We start from the raw sequence: 19,279 nt of genomic DNA on the forward strand, positions 1-19,279 counted from the left end.
TTTGCCTCCTAGTTCTTTCCTCTATTTCGTTTTACTTTCTTCTTGCCCCACTATCGTGTTCAGCTTTCATTGATTCCTCTTGGCTACATTACACTTGATCAAGCTCCACCAGGCATCCTATGACCTCTTTGCCTTCGGTTTTAGATCACTTGTTGTTCCCTTGTTCCTGGGTTTGTTGGCGTCTGCTTTCCTTTCCCCTGCCTCCCTCTCTCCCATTCCCCCTGCCTCCTGAACTGTCCATCCTATTGTTTTCCCCTCTGGTTTGTTTATGTGTCTGTCTTATCTAGATAGACCTGCAAAAATAATAATAAACACAAAGACAAAAGAAAGCAAAACAAAACAACAGAAAAACAAGAAACAAAACAACAAAAGAGAAAAGCCTATAAATAGTTGCAGGTCTATTTGTTGAGCTTTATGAGCGTTTTCCAGTCCAGTCTGATGTGATGGGCTTGACACGCTTGTGTGGTCTTTCTCACTTGAAAAATACATGTCATGGTCTTTTGTCTCTTCACTCTGCAGATTCTCCTTTCATTACTTATTTTTCTTTAAGTTTCTTTGGTTGAAGAACCCAGGCTGTTTGACCCAGGGTTTCACTGTCTGTGCCTTGCTGATTGCCTGCTCAGAGTGCAGGGCTGCACGTTCTCTGGCAGGTGGACCCGCAGCTTGGTCTGAGCGAGGCACTATCTGTGCAGTAAGATGATGGGGTTGTGCTCTTTCATCCGGAAGCACAGACTATCTGGCTGTCTCTTGTTTTGTGATATTAACAATCTCTGGTGCTCAGTGTATATGACCCATAGTTCACTAAGTCAATGGTTGACCAATGTACCCGGTATTGTAAAATAGCAATATTTCATAATTTCACTTTAAATTGCTTGTTGGAATACTTTCTTAAAAGACAGACTTGACTTCAACTTTCATTTGATTACCTCATATTGTAATTCATATAGGAAAGATGAGGTAGATATGTAATTCCTTTTGTTGTCCATTTTAAAGAGAGTGAGCTGGTTCTCTATCCATAGAAAGTAAACAATTGTCATTGTGTTCAACTCTAATCTCTCATTTTAAATAATACGGTAATTGAAACTCAAAGGGTTAAGTATCTGGCTCATGACCACACAGCACATTTGTGGCAAAGTTAGATTGAAACTGAGATGATGCTTTCTTATCTTTCAGTTCTCTTAGTCTGCCCCCGTCAGAAACAGAACCCTAGACCTGGAACCATATTTTCAAAAACTGGCTGTGAGAAGATGTGGCTCGGCCAAGTAATATTCCCAGCGTTGTCCAGCTTCCCTGCCCTGGCCCGCAGCCAGGCTGAGACTCATTGGTGAGGGATGGGGAAGCCTGCAGTTTTTGAACTGCTTTCCAGTGGAGCCACTTTCCAACCCTGGAGCTCCGTTCTGCCTGGTGTCAGAGAGTTGTGGGAATGTGCCCAGCTTGTGTAGGGAGGTCTTTCAGCTCCGGCTGCCATCACAGCTCCCCACGCCAACTCCTGTCTTGCTGATTCTCAGTAGAAAAGTGGAAGCCTGAGTAGAGACTTCCCACCTGTTAGAGGGGATTTAACCAAGAAATTGTGTCCCCTCACACCCTCCTCCCCAAGCTAACAATTTAATTCAGAGAGAGATTTAAAACTAAGCCAAATAAACCAAAAGAAAAAAGAAAATCCTCCAAAAACTAGTTGCTATCAAGCCAGTTCCAACCGAGGTGACCCTTTTGATGCCAGAGTCCAACTGACCCATAGTGTTTTCATGCCTGTGACTTTGGGGAAACAAATTGTCCAACCTGTCTTCCAAGCTGCCTCTGGGTGGGTTTGAAACTCCAGCCTTTCGGTTAGTAGCTGACTGCTGCCTAGGGGCCGGAGAGAGGGAATTTGGTAGTGAAAGTCAGAGAAAATTATCAAGTGGGGCTAGAAGGGGGTATGTTGTAACCCTGAATGTGTGAGACAGAGAACTTTCTCTAAGACTGTTCAACAGCCCATCTGTTCACACCTACTTATGTAGCTGATGACCTGTTCAGACCCACAGGCTTGTCCTCCTCTGCTTCTGCCTCTGCCTCTGCCCTTCATGGTAGGAGAAGAGTGACAGGAGAGGAGCAGCCAGTGGGAGGTGGGGGCATTCATTCTCTTTCATGTAAGGATGCAAATCCCTACTAACTTGTGGGTTACTGAGCCAGTCGAGGCCAAGGCCAAGGCTGCTGCCAATGACTCTGGCCTGTGTTCTGACGCACACTGTGGTTACTCTGGCTGCAAAGGAGGGTTGCTTGAACTCGACTCTTGGAAGTGGAGGTGAGACTTGCTAGTGGGAGATAACTTCCTGTGCTGAGTCATAAGAACTGGTGTTGTCCTTCCTGACATATGCAAATGTAGTGAAGAAAGCTGATGGAGCCCAGCTATCAAAAGATAAAGCATCTGGGGTCTTAAAGGCTTGAAGGTAAACCAGTGGCCATCTAGCTGAGAAGCAACAAAGTCCACATGGAAGAAACACACCAGCCTGTGTGACCACGAGGTGTCGAAGGGATTAGGTATCAGGCATCATCAGAACAAATAATCATATCATTGTGAATGAGCGGGAGTGCAGAGTGGGGACCCAAAGCCCATCTGTAGGCAACTGGGCATCCTCTTACAGAAGGGTCACCAGGAGGAGATCAGCCAGTCAGGGTGTAGTGTAGCAATGATGAAACATACAACTTTCTTCTAGCTCCTAAATACTTCTTCTTCCCCCTGACACCCCCATCATGATTCCAATTCTACCTTACAAATCTGGCTAGACCAGAGCATATATGCTGGTACAGATAGGAACTGGAAACACAGGGAATCCAGGACAGATAATCCCTACAGGACCAGTGCTGAGAGTGGCAATACTGGGAGGATGGAGGGAAAGTGAAGTAAAAAGGAGGAACTGATTACAAGGATCTACATATAACCTCCTCCCTGGGGGATGGACAACAGAAAAGTGGGTGAAGGGAGATGTCAGACAGTGTACGATATGACAAAATAATAATTTATAAATTGTCAAGTGTTCATGAGGGAAGGGGTAGTAGGAGGGAGGGGGAAAATGAGGAGCTGATACCAAGGGCTAAAGCAGAAAACAAATGTTTTGAGAATGATGATGGCAACAAATGTACAAATGTGCTTGACACAATGGATGGATGTATGGATTGTGATAAGAGTTGTACGAGCCCCCAATAAAGTGTCGTGGTGTCTGTTTGTCCTCTTCAGCGGTGAAAAAGCGGAGGACTTCAGTGTTTCCGGAAGACAGGGCATTGTAAGCAGAATGCTACCCAGAGTGTTTTCAAATTTCAGGCAGGGAATTAATTTAGCGAGTGGTGACCAGTGTATGATTGATAATGAAGTAAAAAAGACAATAGACCAGGTACCTCACCAGCAGAAGATGAGACTCTCATGAAATTCTTTTTTGGCTGGGTGGGGTGGGGGGTGGTGGCGCCACGGGGAGCGGGGCAGCTGTGCTGAGTCACAATACAATTCTTACGGTGGGTCGACAGCGGAAAACCTAGAACTTCCGTACTCTGCAGATCCTGAAGTGGTGACTAGGATGTGTTGTCGGCTCTGTGTGACTTGTGACAGAGCTGGGAGGGAGGGGTGAAGCCATAAGGAGAGCCATACTGAGGGTGTCTAAGGTTTCATCCAGAAGGGTTAGAGTCAAAGGAAAGCCAAATTGGTGTTTAAGGGTTTGTTAGATGTCTCGCTCTTGTAGGAGAGCTATATCTCGGTCCTTGGCTTCACATGAGAAAGAATTCACGCCTAAGCCTGGTTTGTGATCCAAGTGCGTTTTATGAAAGGTAAAAGAAGCTTCAGGTTTACACAGACACCTCCGGGCCCTTCACCCCCGCACACGGAGTCCTGAGGCCAGAGGAGATCGCTGCACGGCCTCCACGGAGCAGCTTGGAAAGCACAAGAGTCACCAGGCTCTGGGTTCTGGCTTTTCAGGTCCTCTGCTGGGCAGCGTGGCCGACGATCCAGGTTGACTCCATTGGCTGAATTGAATTCACTTGGTCCAGATGGGCCAATCCAGGTGTAATGCCCACCTAGGTGTACCACCCCTTCCTTGCCGGAAGTCCAAACCTCTGAGCATGCACAATGGACACCCCAGTCTCTAGGCTAGCTACCTAGCAGGTTCTCAGGTGAGGGGATGATGTCCTTTCTAAATAACGACTGACATGTACCTGCATGTCTGCAAAAATCGCCAGCAAGATTGACCTCTTTTCTCTGTAGGCCAGCCACTGTCCTAGTTGCGAGGACTCAACAATTACGCCAACACAAAGATCTCTGCACACGTGGTGCATACTCCAGAAATCACCACAGCTGTCTAGGCGAACCTCGCCCCGCCCCTGCCCCGCCCCTGTACCATGGATTTAAAAGAAAACAGACCCAAACTCAAAGCCTTTTAAAACGTTGAGGGGATAGTTGCTATTTTACAAAATTCTTTGGGTTTTCAATCCTTAGTTTCTCTTTCCACGAAGTGGAATGAAATAATAGCTTACTAGCAATACAAGGTTGGGGCATACTTGTGAAGGTGTTATTTTCCCCAAAGGGTAACCTGACGTGATAATAATCCCAAATAAATGGGAATCTGAACAGTCCACATTGAAAATTAGTATTTTACACGAATGTTCCCAGCCCACTGCCACCCCAGAATCCTGGCATCCAGACCATTCAGGGAAAGGCCATGGACTTTGATAGGTTGAGAAGACCTCAGGTTTCTTAGCACACTCATCTGCTCTCAGTCAGGGCATGGAAGGCTCCTTTGAGGGCGTTGGGAATGGGGTGGCATCTTTTGGGCTGAGAGGAACTCTCTTGTTTGATAGAAGGGAAGGCGAAGTGAAACCTACAGATTTCCGTGGCTGCCAGGATGTTTCAGTTCATTGCACTTTGTTCTCTGGCAAAGTTGTTAGCCCTGTGGGGACTTTGGAATCTGAAATCATCCTGGCCATGAAAAGGCATTAAGAACCTGTTATTCCACTCTACCTGGTGACCTTCAATTTGATCTGGGTTTTAGCCTGGGAGGACCAAACAGGGTGGATTTATTTTTATTCCTCAAAGCAAAGTGAGCAAAGTCAGGGTCCCAGAGCTCCAAGGCACTAGGCAAATTAACAGGCGTAGGTTTGTATCTCCTCACTCTAATAAAATGCAAGTCCATTTATTGAATCTACTAGTCAGCAGATATTTATTGAATGCTGTTTATATACCAAGCACTAACTATTGTTAGCTTTCATCAAGTCATATCAACTTTCATGCACAATTAAAAAGACATTCCCCATTTTATGCCGTCCACATGATTGACTGTGGATGCTGTTCAACAGTAGATCACCAGGTGTTTCTTTCTAGTCTGTCTTAGTTGGGAAGCTCTGCTGACACCTGCCCAGGAACACAGCTACACCGTCAGACCATCAGACGGGTGGAGGTTGTACATGAGGCCAGGAATTGAAAATTAAAACTGCCTCTGCCCACTGGACATGGACTTAAACTCTGGGAATACAACCATCAACAAGGGCAAAGCCTTGCCTCTCTCTTACCTGGATTTTCTGTACCCACCAGCAAATGACTACTTGTTTCTTATCATGATCCTACATGGCACTCGCCTCCAAATTTTAAGGCTTTTGTATACGATAGAGACTCTAGGGCTTAGAACTAAAATCTTGACAAGTTCAAATGAGAGAACATAATGTCCATGAACAAGGTTTAGCAAAGTGGATGCTTATAGCTAATCTTTGGAAGAACAGTGTGTGGCCAGCTGCACAGCCTCATGGTGCATCCTAAACCGCGAGCTAGTGTTTGACTGTGCAAGTGGGAAGGTATTTAGCTCTTCCGGACCCAAGAGTTTCCAGTTGTTCTCAGATCAGCCAAGATACCAGAATGGTTACCAATATGAATGAAGTGAGATGGAAAGAAATTACATGATAAGACATTATTGAAAAAAGAAAACTCACTGCCATTGAGCCCATGCTGACTCATGGTGACCCTAAAAGACCGGGTAATCCTGTTCTTCTGCGTATCCGAGGCAGTAACAGTTGATAGTGTTGAAAGTTCTCTTTTTCTCCCAAGGAGCAGCAGGCGTTTTCCAACTTCAGACCTTTCAGATCACACAGCTCAAGGTGTAACCACTGCACCATCAGAGCTGCACCTATGTACAAAGCCACTTTGGTCTTGTTACAGGAGCCAGCACTGACTCCATTGTAGCGATGTGGATTTGTTACATGTTCGTAACTGGCTCTTTGTTTGCATGACTAGTTCCCAAGCCTCTGCCATTGTGCTTTTTAAAAAAAACTTTTTAATTTCCTCTCTTTGTGTTATATAAAAACAAACTTTGGAACTAAAAAGTGAATAGTTATCTAAACCAGGGATGGGACCTTTTTTTTTTTCCTCCCCCATTTTTCATGATAACTTGAATGAATCAAGGTTCTAAATTGTACAGCTCATTGCTTCCTAGGAAAATAGCAGAGTGGCATGAGGCAACATTCTGGGACCCACCTTCCCCCGAGGCTTCAACCCTTGAGTCAGCAAGTATGGTCCATCGCCCACATTTTAAACATGTGGAAGACGAGCTGTGAAAGCAGGCACGGATGGGTAGGGAGCATCTATGCAAGTGTGTTCCACCAGTACAGGTGTCTACTGGGGATCGGGGCAGTCTCCAAACCGTTGAGCATTGGTTCATGCAGGAGAAACTGCCTCCTTAACAACAAGACTGTTGGGCCTGACACTTTTTTATTTGGGAGTTTTTTTAGGCTAGGCCCCTGAAGATCAGGAGAAGTCTCCAGTCAAAAATCAACTGCAGCTGGAAGCGGGATATTCCTGCTAATGTTCACATACAGTGACATTCTTATTGTTTGAGAAAACTAGATGCAAAGGGATGAGGACTGATAAGTTCCCTTGTTGTCTTTTAAAAATCTTCTTGTGTTTTCTTGGATGCCGTGCTGGCTAGAGTCATCTTTACCAAGAACCACAGGAAGAAGAACCGGGTGATTATGTAATTGTGTTACCTAGGCATCATCGTGAAGTAAAGATCTTTGACCTGTTCTCAACCTGTCATTGTCTTTCCCTGTGATTACCAGGGAAGTGTTTTCCAAAATTATGGTAATTTGGAAAGGGCACATCAAGTTGGCAATCCCACTTTTTCTATTTGCCATGTGATTAATGGGAGTCACATCATTTCTTTGATCCTATTTTCTTGTTTATACAGTCACCATATCCTGCTTCCCTTAGTGATGTTGCCAAAATCACATTGTTAATTTGTAGAAGGGCTGTTGAAATTAGAAAGGGCTAATACAGATAAGATGGCTTGGCAAATGACTTCCCTCTTGATTACACGGGGATGGCACATTGTTTATGGGGTTGCCATGCGGAAGAGGGGTTGGCCCCACAATAGCTAACAACAACAACAACAACAAAACAACATCAACAGCAATGCATGTCTCAGTCATTCCCTCTCATCTTGGAAATTTCCCCTCCTGGTTTCCTCAACTGCCAAGCACTGGCTTTTGTCAGCTGGCACCCTTCCGGTCTTCTCTGACTTGCCTGTGGGAATGATGTCACTGGGCCTCTGGGGTCTGCGTTACCATAACACAGCTAAGTACCTAATGGTAGACATATAGACATGCTTGAGAGTCAAGGACCTTTGCCTACAGCTAACATGTCTTCCCTTAAACTTGACTGTCTTAGTTATCCAGTGCTGCTGTAACAGAAATACTAAAATCGGGTGGCTTTAAGCAGCCAGTGATTCTTTCACAGATACAGTGGGTAGAAGCTCTGGCAGAAGGCTTTCTCCTTCTCTTCAGGTTCCAGATTTTAGCATCAGGGTCCTAATGCTCCTTGGAAATGGCCATGTGCTTTGGTATCAATTTTCCCTTGGGTCTGGGGGCTTCCCAGCACAGGGACCTGGTTCCCAAAGATACAACCGTCCCTGGGCACTTTTCCCTTTGTGATAATAGATCCCTTCCTCTCTACTCAATCCCCTTTCTGTGCTCCTCTAATAATATAAAAGGGGCTGCAGGCCACACCCCAGAGGAATTCACAAGAGTCCTGATGGAGTGAACAGCATCGCATCCACTCGGGATTGCCGTAGCACATCACCTTACATCCTGGGGGATCATCGTATAACCACCCAACCTAGGAGAATTACGGCCCTGCCAAGCTGAGATATTTCGAGAGGACATAATCTATGACCATTGTCATAGTGAAAAAATCCACAAGTCTATTAAAATGATAAAGATAGTGCTGCAAAATGGGGTGAATATTTTCAGAGTCAGAGGTGTCAGGGTTGACCATCTCTGCAGGGGATGGCTTCCTTTGTCAGATGGCTCCAGGTGGCAGGATTTTGGCTGACCTCTAAAATCACATTTGCCATCTAGGCATCTGCAGACCTAACCCACTGCCGTGGAGTCAGTGCTGACTCCAAGGTCTCCCTATGGCATTCCTAGACTGTGACTGTTGGGCGAGTAAAAAGCCCAGTCTTTCTCCTCTGGGGACATCGGGAGCCGGGGTTAACTTGAGTTACTTAAGCATTATGGTGGTGAAGTTTGTTGAAATATAAATTCAAAGAGTTTGTTGAAGGAGTAGGATGGTAACAAGTTAAAAAATGATAAATACTCAATGCTCAAGGAAAGAAAGAAAAGGTTTCAATCTAGAAAAGTTATAAGTTGGTAACATAAACTTATTTTAACCATAAGTTAGGGTAGATAAAATAACAGCTACGAGAATCACAAGAATTAACCAAAGCCATTGTCATTGAGCTGATTTACAACTCAGAGCCACTCCATGTAGGAGTTCAAGGTCCGTAAGCCTTTCCAGGAGGAGGCAGCTCCATCTTGCGTCCATGACGTGACTTGTGCTTTGCTGCCCAACCCCTCGCACTGTTGGGAAAATCACAAGTGTAGCTGGTGGGGTGGGTATTTTGTTAGACTCTCCTTAGTTGCTAATACTGTTTAACACCTATCCAAGTTAAATAATGTGCTCTTAACACTGGCCACTTGTGAGCACAAACTAACCTGTAAGTAGAACCCCAGCCAAAACCCATCCCAACCCACTGTCATCAATCTAGTCCAATTCTGACTCACAGCGACAATAGATAGGGTTCCCAAGACTATAAAGCTTTATGGGAGCAGATGGCCTCAACTTTCTACGGAGGGTAGCTGGTGGCCTGGAACTGCTGATCTTGGCATTGGCCATCCAGGCTTACCTGAGAATGCCATTGGGGCACCTTTTCCGTGTTACAAGTGGGCAAGACTGACTTGCCCTGTAGAAATGGTTTGCATCTGGGCAAAGGGTGCAGTGGACACTCAACACTTCTCAGGCATTCTGTTCTTTTTCAGAGCCCATTAGAAGCAGATAAGATGAGTAGAGGTAGAACCAAATATTTTTGGAATCACATGGCCTTAATACAGCAGTGGTAATATATTCCCTTTTAAAATTTTGTTTGGACCATGAATATTTTGCCTATTGTTAGTTTTCTTCATCTCCATGTTTTGGAGCAATCCGGTCCACCTCTATAGCCTCATTTGCCGAAATCTTTCTTTGCATTGCCCTCAAGGATTGCAGACCTCATTGAAAAAGAATACATTAGGAAACATCCTAGGACCACTTATTTTTCATTCCTTTGTGTTACTTCCTTTAGTACATATTTTCAGGAATCTCTAGAGAGAGTAGTGCAGACTCGAAAGTGAACTGACCTGAAGTCACGTGTTCTCCGAGAGCGGATGCTCACTACAGGTAGCTCTATGGCTCTGTGTCAGGTTTCCTTATTTGTAAAAAAGAGATGATTAAAAACAATTGCCTTGTAGGTGTTGGTTTGGTTTTGACTTGTGTCTTAAGGAAACGTGCTGTAAGTCAATAGACATAGAGTCACTAGGAAAAGCACCTGGCACATAGGAAACAATCAATATTGATAGCAAATTAAATACATGGTGTTGTTATAATTTGGAATTGACTTGACAGCAACTGGTTTGGCTTTTCATCAGCCCTGATTTGGAGTATAAACATTTTGGGACAATTGAAATGTGTTGCCAAAAAGGCCTTGCTAGTTTATTCAGTCACTGACAGAGCTACTAATTTGATGTATGTAAATTGCTGCTACTGCCTTGATTTTTATTTCTTTGAAAATCTGCAAGGCTGAATATTTTTTTCCCATTAAAAGAGGGGTGTGAGGGAAATGTTTACAGAGCTGATCATCTGTATTGCATGACAGAAGAGTTCAAAATGCACTCAGTCACTTAGCACAAGGAGGGATTTGGCCTAGAGCATATCAAGAGCTGTTTGGGGGTGCTCTTTCTCAGTAGGTACTTGTGAAGATGGTTTCTGTGTCTTATTTCTAGTGTATAGGTTGGTAAATTAGGCGCATCAAAGTATAGTTCACAAACCAGCCACCAAACCAGAACAACAAAATCCACAGCAAACAACAACACAACAGCAAAAAAAGAGCAAGAGATGTTAGGTCATTTGCAGGGATCAATAGTTCAAATGCCTTGATTCATCTTTGGTCTTCCTTATTCAGTGCCCAACTTTCCCATGCATATGAAGCAATTAAAAATACCATGATTTGGGTAAGGCGCATCTTAATCCTCAAAGTAAGTCTTTTCTTTGCTTTCTTTTAATCTGTGCTAACAGGTCCATGACTTACCCTCTCTCAGTTACCTTTAATTTTAAAGTGCGATGGAGGTCGAATTATTGAGTCACACGATCGGACTTTAGAAAGGGACCGTCCATTTCCCTTTCCCTTCCCCATCCCCATCCCCCTCTCTGACCCTCTGATTTCACTAGCTCCAGGCAGCTAGCAGGCAGGCCAAGTCTAGGAAGATTTTACCTATAGACTGGACCAGCTGCTCAGGACTGGGGGAGTGAAAGTTTTGTAGACAAAGAGCAATTTATAGAAACAAAAGAAGAGATGGAAAGGAAAAAAGAAAGGGGAAGAACTCATTGAGATAAAAAAATAAATTAAAGGGGGAAAGGAAAGTGAAGGGATCAGTATGGGTAGAGAAAATATAGGGAGAGGACTTCTTAGTCCTAAATGCCCAAAGAAGGCAGAAAACCAACATTCAAAGTCAAATCAGCTGTGTCCAGCTGTCCCTTACCAAACTCATTGTCAAAGGCAACTCTGATTCATAGTGGCCTTATAGGACAGAGTAGAATGACCCCCATAGTGTTTCCCAGGCTGTAAATCTTTATGAAAGGAGACTGCCTCATTTTTCTCCTGTGGAGCAATTAGTGTGTTGGAACGACTGATCTTCCTGTTAGCAGTCTAGCCATGATACCACCATAGCTTCTTAAATGCTTCAAATGTGGTTTGGATATGGCTAAGGACTTACATTTCTACCTGCACACACACATGCAGCAAACCCAGTCTCTGCAGAATGTGACTCATGTGGCACCATGGATATCAGACCTGTGCTCATGGACTGCTAACCACAAGGTCAAGAGTCCCCGGGAGAAAGATGATATTTTCTGTTCTTGTAAAACTTTATAGCCTTGAAAACCCAAAGGGGACAGCTTTGCTCTGTCCAATAGGGAGTCTGTGAATCAGAATTGACCCAATGGTGGTATTTGGTGCTCCATAGTTTTCTTTTTTTTTTTAATGTGGAGTATCTTATATTTCGAATTCAAGTGTCATTCAACATGAGAAAATTGTTAGCAAGAAAACCTTTCTTTTTTTTTATTTTAACAATTTATTGGGGCTGATACAATTCTTTTCACAGTTCATACATATACATACATCAATTGTGTAAAGCACATCTGTACAGTCTTTGCCCTAATCATTTTTTTCTCTTTTCTTCTTTTACATTTTATTAGGGACTCAAACAACTCTTACCACAATCCATACATATACATACATCAATTGTATAAAGCACATCCATACATTCCCTGCCCCAATCATTCTCAAGGCATTTGCTCTCCACTTAAGCCCCTTGCATCAGGTCCTCTTTTTTTTTTTCCCCCTCCCTCCCCCGCTCCATAGTTTTCAATGGCTGATTTTTCAGAAGTGGATGCGCAGACCTTTCTTCTGTGGTGCCTATGAGTAGATGCAAGCCTCCAGCCTTTGGAATGAGCACTTAAATGTCTGGACCACCAGTGAGCATGTTATCTGTTTGCACCCAGGAGCTCCCTGTTTATACAAGACCTAGAGAATAGTTTCTGTACTATGAGTCCCTGTTCCAATGGGTGGTGGCAGCCATGACTCACTTCTAAGGATAGGGCTCCTCTTCAAGGGCAGGAGCATTGTATAGACCCTGAAGAAGGGTTAGGAACACCTAGAAAGAAGATGCCGGCAAAGAAAACGTTCAGATCCTTTTATCTAGGGAGATGCTGACCTAGAGCAAAGGTTGCAAAGAGCAGGTCTTTAGAAGATATGAGTTCAGATCTCTGCTCTCCCACTTAGGAGCTAAGTGGCTTCTGTTGTGCCATCGAGGCAGTTTCAACTCACAATGATACTGTACACACCCAAAGAAAACACTGTCTAGTCCTGTGCCATCCTCACAATTGTTCCTATGCCTGAGACCATTATTGCAGCTTCTGTGTCGATCTATCTTGTTGAGGGCCTTCCTCTTTTTTGCTGCCTCTGCACTTTATCAAGCATGATGTCCTTCCCCAGGGACTAGTCTCTCCTGACAATATGTCCAAGGTATGGAAGACAAAGTATCACATCCTTGCCGCTAAGGACCATTCTGACCCTACTTCTTCCAAGACATCTTTTTGTACTTTTAGCAGTCCATGGTACTTTCAATATTTATCTCCAGCACCAAGACCTCGATTCTTCTTTGGTCTTCCTTATTCAGTGCCTAACTTTCTCATGCATATGAAGCAATTAAAATACCCTGATTTGGGTAAGGCGCATCTTAATCCTCAAAGTAAGTCCTTGATTTTCAATACTCTAAACAGGTCTTGTGCAGCATATTTACCTAATGTAATGTGTCTTCTGATCTGTTGACTGCTACTTCCATGAGCATTGATTGTGGATCCAAGCAAGACCAAATCCTTGACAGCTTCAACCTTTTATCATAATGTCTGTTGGTCCAGTTTTGAGGATTTTGGTCTTCCTCATGTTGAGGCTACAATCCTTGATCTTCATCAGCAAGTGCTTTAAATCCTCTTCACTTTCAGCAAGAAAAAGTTGTGTCATCTGCGTACTGCAACTTGTTAACAAACCTTCCTGAAATCTTGGCGCCACGTTCTTCTGCATATAATCCAACTTTTCTGATGATTTTCTCAGCATGAAGATTGAATAAATAAGGTGAGAAGATACAATCCTGACACACACCTTTCCTGATTCTAAACCCTGCAGTATGCCCCTTTTCTGTTCTCACAGTTGCCTCTTGACCCATGTACAAGTTTGGCATGAGCACAAGGAAGTGTTCTGGAATTCCCATTCTTCTCAAGGCCATTCATGATTTGTGATGATCTACCCAGTTGAATGCCTTGGCACAGTCAATAAAACAAAAGTAAACATCTTTCTGGTGTCCTCTGCTTTAAGCCAAGATCCATCTGACATCAGCAATGATGCCGCTTGGTCCATGTCCTCTTCTGAATCCATTCTGAACCTCTGGAAGCTCCCTGTTAATGTACTGCTGCAGCCATTGTTTGGTGGTCTTCAGCAAAACTTTATGATAATGTGATACCAGTGATACTGCTCTATAGATTGAGACTTCTCTTGGATTACCTTTCTTTGAAATGGATCCAAATGTGGATCTCTTCCAGTCATTTGGCCAAGTAGCTGTCTTCCAAATTTCCAGGGATAGATGAGTGAGTGCTTCCATTGCTTCATGAGCTTGTTGAAACATTTCATTTGTGTTCCATCAATTCCTGGAGCTCTGTTTTCAGCTACGGCCCTCAGTGTAGACTAAATTTCTTCCATCAGCACCATTGGTTCTTGTTCATATAATACCTTCTGAAATGGTGGAACACCAACTAGTTCTTTTTGATACAGTGTCTCTGTGTATTCTTTACAGCTTCCTTTGATGCTTTCTGCATCGTTCAATAGTTTGCCCATAGAATTTTTCAATATTGCAACTCGAGGCTGGAAGTTTTCCTTCAGTTCTTTCAGTTTCAGACATGCTGAGAGTGTTCTTCCTTTCTGGTTTTCTCTCAGTCTTTTGCTTTGTCTTCTAGCGCTGTCCTTTGAAATTTTCTATTCAGCTCCTTGACGTCATCATTTCTTCCATTTGCTGTAGTTATTCTACAATCAAGAGCAAGTTTCCGAGTTTCTTCTGACATCCATCTGATTCTTTCTTTCTTTCTTTCTTTCTTTCTTTCTTTCTTTCTTTCTTTCTTTCTTTCTTTCTTTCTTTCTTTCTTTCTTTCTTTCTTTCTTTCTTTCTTTCTAATGACCTTTCGCTTTCTTCATAAACAATGGTCTTGCTGTCCCCTCACAGCTCCTCAGGTCGTCTGTCATTAGTGGTCATTGTGTCAGATCTGTTCTTGAGCTCTCAGGTGGGTACACTCAAGGTTGTCTTTTGACTCCTGTGAACTTGTTTGCATTTTCTTCATGTTTAACTTGAACTTACATGTGAACAGTTGATGTGTTCTGCAGTCATCCCTGGCCTGGTCTTAGCTGCTGATATTGTGCTTCTCTTCTTCTCACAGATGTAGTCAATGTGATTTCTGTGTCTTCCATCTGGGGAAGTCAATGTGTATAGTGTGCATTGTTGAAAAAAGTTATTTTCTATGAACAAGTCGTTCTCGCAAAATCCTAGCATGATATCACCAACTTTCTGTCATTCTCTGTCCAACTTTTGCATTCCAATCACCAATAATTGTCAATGCATCCTGATTGCATGTTGGTTCAATTTCTGACTAAAGACATTGGTAGAATAATTCAATTTCTTCATCACTAGCTTTTCTGGTTGGTGCATAAATTTGAAAAATAGTTGTTGATTGAAGGCAGATAGATATAATCTTAGCACAGACAGCATTGTATTTTGTGACTGATTTTGAAAATATCCTTTTCTTTTTCCCAATGAATGAACTTCATTCTGCTTGATTCTGTTATTCCTAGCAGAGATTTTTCATATGATTTCATATCTATTTTCATAAGATTTTCTGATTCAAAGTGACCATTTCAGCTAATGCCTATGATATCAATGTTTGTTTTTTAAAATTTTCCCTCATCATTTTATTGGGGCTCTTACAGCTCTTATAGTATTCCATACATCAATTGAATCAAGCATATTTGTACATATGTTGCCATCATCATTTCCAATACATTTTCTGCTTGAGCCCTTGATATAAGCTCTTTTTCCCTTCCCTCCCCCTACCTCCTACCCTCCTGTATCCTTGATCAATTCATTATATATTGTTACGGTTATTACATATCTTACACTGTCCTTTGTCTCACTTCACCCACATTTCTGTTATTCGTCCCCTTTGTGGGGTGGAAGGGCTATATATCTAATCTTGTGATGGGTCCCCCTTTTCTCACCCGTCCCCCTCCCTGACCATCCCCTTACCCTCATGAAATAGCTACTCCCATTACTGTTCCTGGGCTTACCTTTCCTGGATTCCCTGTGTGGAGAGCACTTACCTGTAACAATGCGTGTTCTCCATTCTAGCCAGATTTATAAGTTAGAACTGGGTCATGATAGTGCGGGGAAGAAGCATTCAGGAACTAGAGGAATGACGTGTGATTAGTCCGCTCTATATTACACCTTGGTTGAATCATCCCTTCCTTATACCACTTCTCTGTGTGTGTGGGGGGTGGGATATACAGTTATCTACAGATAGGCTTTGGGTATCACTCCAACCCCCCTCTTTCGCATCGATACAGTTGTTTGTTTTGGATCTTTTGATAAGTGTTGCCTGAGCCCGTTGACACCTCATGATCACACAGGCTGGTGTGCTTCTTCCATGTGGGTTTATTTGCTTCCCTGCTAGATGGTTACTTGTTTGACTTCAAGCCTTTAAGACCCCAGATGCTATATCTTTTTATAGCCAGGCACCATCCGCTCTCTTCACCACATTTGCTTCAGTGATCATGTCAGGAAGGTGAGTATCAAAGAGTGCCAGGTTTACGATATCAATCTTTATGTGTTCCATCTCACCTTCGACCACGTCCAATATTCCTAGATTCATACTTTGAGCATTCCAAACTCCAATTATTAGACTTTTGCAGCTGTTTCTCCCTATCTTGAATCAGGCCCCATCAGCAAGTGAAGGTCCTGAAGGCTCCACTTGCACATGCTTTACTCCGTTCATGCCACTGTGATCAACTCCACTCTGAGAAATCAGCTCCTCCTCAGTGACATTCCCAGTGCCCTCTGGACCAAGAAGCCCATCCTCCAGCACTATCTCCGACCATCTTCTGCTTACATTCTGAAGGCTTTCAGTATCTGATAGTGTTTCCAAGCTACGCATACAGTTTTCAGTGCTACTTCCTCCTCAGTGGGTAGGCAACTCCTTCATTGTCTCTTTTTAGACTGATAGTGCTACTGAAACTCGCTTGCTTTGGGTAACCTTCCTGACATTGGGAATACTGGTGGCACAGCTCCCAGCATCACAGCAACATGCCAGCCACCACAGTGCCACAAACTGACAGACAAGTGGTGGAAGTAGCTTCTAGGCAAGGTGTAATTTCCTTATCTATAAGACTGATCTCTCTCTTCAGGCTTCCTTATGGTTTAGTAGAATGGCTTCTTGAAATAATCCGTGTAATTCCCAAGGCCCCTTGTGCACCTCTTTTTTGAATAGCTTATCTCTTTCACTGGGTTATGTGCCCTCTGAGGGCAAAATCCATAGTTTGTCACAAGCAGGTATAATACATCTTTGCAATTTGTACCTGTGATAGTTAGGTTTATTGTGCCAATCTGACTGATGAACACATGTGGGATTAATTGAAGAGCAGAGCGATAAATGGCTCAGTGAGCCTTGCTTATCTGGTCTCTTGCTCTCTGATGGTTGGATCAGTGTGCAGCTGCCTTAGCTAGTTCTCTGCCTCAGCTGGCAAGGCTCACTTCCTGTGAAACATCCCTGAGGAGAATTCCCATGGACCTACCCTGATGCAGCCCTGGGTGTTGGAGAAGCTGCGTGGAGGCCCCTGCCAGCGCTGAGATGCTTACACACTCACTGATTCGGCTTTCCTCCTGCATTTGGTTCATTGCATGTGTTCTGTGAATTTGAGGAGGACTTTGTAGATTGATGTCAGACATATGGACTAATGTTGGACTTATGGGCTTGGACTAGACTGAGTTGGGGTGCTTAATGTACAATTACCCTTTATATGAAACTCTCTCTCATAAAATTATGAGTGTTTATGAATTTTGTTTCTCTAGTCTATCCAGACTAACACAGTACCTAATCATTAAATAATCGTGGAAGATCTTCATTTTCTTTTAGCAACCCTAGTAGATAAACCCTGACCAATCTTACTGCCATCGAGTCAGTTCTGACTCGGGTTGCCCTAATAGGACAGATTGGAAACACCTCTGTGGATATCTGAGACTGTAACTTTACAAGAGGAGAAAACCTCACCTTTCTCCCATGGCATGCTGGAGGTTTTAAACTCCTGACCTTGCAGTTAGTAGCCTAACTTGTAAACACTATGTCACTGGGTCTCCTGGTAGAGAGATCCTTGAAAATCATAATGAAGAGGGTGCTTGTCTTTCAATAACACACCATGTAACTTTTTGGCGAGTTAGAACAGGCTATTTAAAAGGCTCAATTGGCCTGGTTGTTGGCCTGTCCCATAAAGTGATGTTGTATTTCATTATTTATTATGACCATAATTAAGAATTTCTAAGTAATGGCAGTCCTTAGATTTGTACCTACCAAACACCAGAAAACGACCCTGCTACAAAACACACACAAAATTTTCTACTTTGTTTTTTTTTTACTACTTTGCTTATAATGAGCATAAGTGGGGAGTTCAACTAATTGAGAAGATTTAATGTACCCCATAAATCAAATGATGTTTATTTATTCTACCAATCACAACTGATTTCCATCTCCAATTGTTTCTCAAGTCAGAAACAGCCGGTCTACTGAAGAAGTAGCTGCGACATTGAGCTGTGGAACTAGCGCTCCTCCACACTCACATCCGCGTGACTGACTCCGCAGAGCATTGTGGGAAAGGTGCTCACCACAGCTGGCCTTTGGCAGCAGTGAAGGGGACAGCTTTAGCTTGCCTTCTCCAAACATGCCTTGCAGCACCTACGACACTGGTGGCACACAGTCTCAAAGTCCGAGTCATTCCCTTAAGAGGAATCGTCAGTAATAGGTTGTTTGTATGGATCACAGCTTCCGAGTAGTTCAAGGTTAGCTCTGCAGTTTTTAACTTGATTACCTTTTCTAGTCAGGCCTCTCGGATTGCTTTCTCCATCCATACATAGTAGATAATCCAATGTGGCAAAGTCTTCTTTGGGAATCTGCCTTGCTTTGTGAGCTGAGTTAATGTCATGACTTCCTAAGCAGCATAGAGCTCATGAATCTGGTGACTCTTCTAGTCCGAACCAGCACCACTATCAATGGTCCACTTATCTAAAATCTTTTGCTCGGCTACAAGTTTTCTGCAAACTGCTTTTGCAATAGGTGAACGACGAATGTGACCCAGGCATGCAAACAGAATGCACCTGGGAGCCTGCGATGCCATGCTCACACGCACAGAGATGTACAGGGCGTGTCAGAACCCCCAACTGAAAACCTCACGGATCCTGGCACTTGCACATTATCAACACTGCAAAAAATTATGGGAGAAAAACTCATCTTCCTTCTGAGGAGCAGCTGATGGATTTGAACTACTGATCCTGTTTGTGGTTAGCAGCCCAACGTGTAACCCACGCTGCCACCACTAAAAATAAGCTTCCCACTATTACTGTTGCTTTAGTTTGCACTTGCTGTGTGCCAGGCGCTGTATTAGGCATTCTCCACCCTGACTTCATTTAATCCAATAACTTTCTGAGATAGTACTAGTAAAATCCTGTGCTTACAAATGGATGTTTAGCTCCTTTACTGCTCTCAAGTCTTTGTTCAAATATCTCCTCATGAAGCCTACTGTGACTCCTTAATCTAAAATTGCAACTGGCCCCCACCTCATTCTAACCTCTCTGGTCTTTTACTAACCTGTAACACCTTCTATTGTTAGTCCGGGTTAGACTAGAGAAACAAATTCATAGACACTCGTGCGTATAAGAGAGAGCTTTATATACAAGAGCAAGTGTATATTGAGAAAATATCCCAGTCCAGATCAAGTTTATAAAACTGATAGTAGCCCATATGTCCGATATCCATTTATAAATTCTTCTTCAGACTCACTGAACACATGCAATGACGCTGAATGCAGGAAGATCACAGGCT

At 43.3% G+C, this 19,279-nt stretch overlaps 1 protein-coding gene and 1 pseudogene across 5 annotated transcripts in view; one reads left to right on the top strand and one right to left on the bottom strand.

Annotated features, from left to right (window-relative positions):
• GRAMD1B (GRAM domain containing 1B) overlaps positions 1-19,279 on the top strand; it is a 336,257-nt gene that overhangs the window by 58,122 nt on the left and 258,856 nt on the right. The gene's annotated exons all lie outside the window — the stretch shown is intronic.
• On the bottom strand, positions 18,103-18,575 carry LOC142447091 (low molecular weight phosphotyrosine protein phosphatase pseudogene; annotated as a pseudogene).

The sequence above is a fragment of the Tenrec ecaudatus genome, chromosome 4, assembly GCF_050624435.1.
Source record: "Tenrec ecaudatus isolate mTenEca1 chromosome 4, mTenEca1.hap1, whole genome shotgun sequence".
Lineage (NCBI taxonomy): Eukaryota > Metazoa > Chordata > Mammalia > Afrosoricida > Tenrecidae > Tenrec > Tenrec ecaudatus.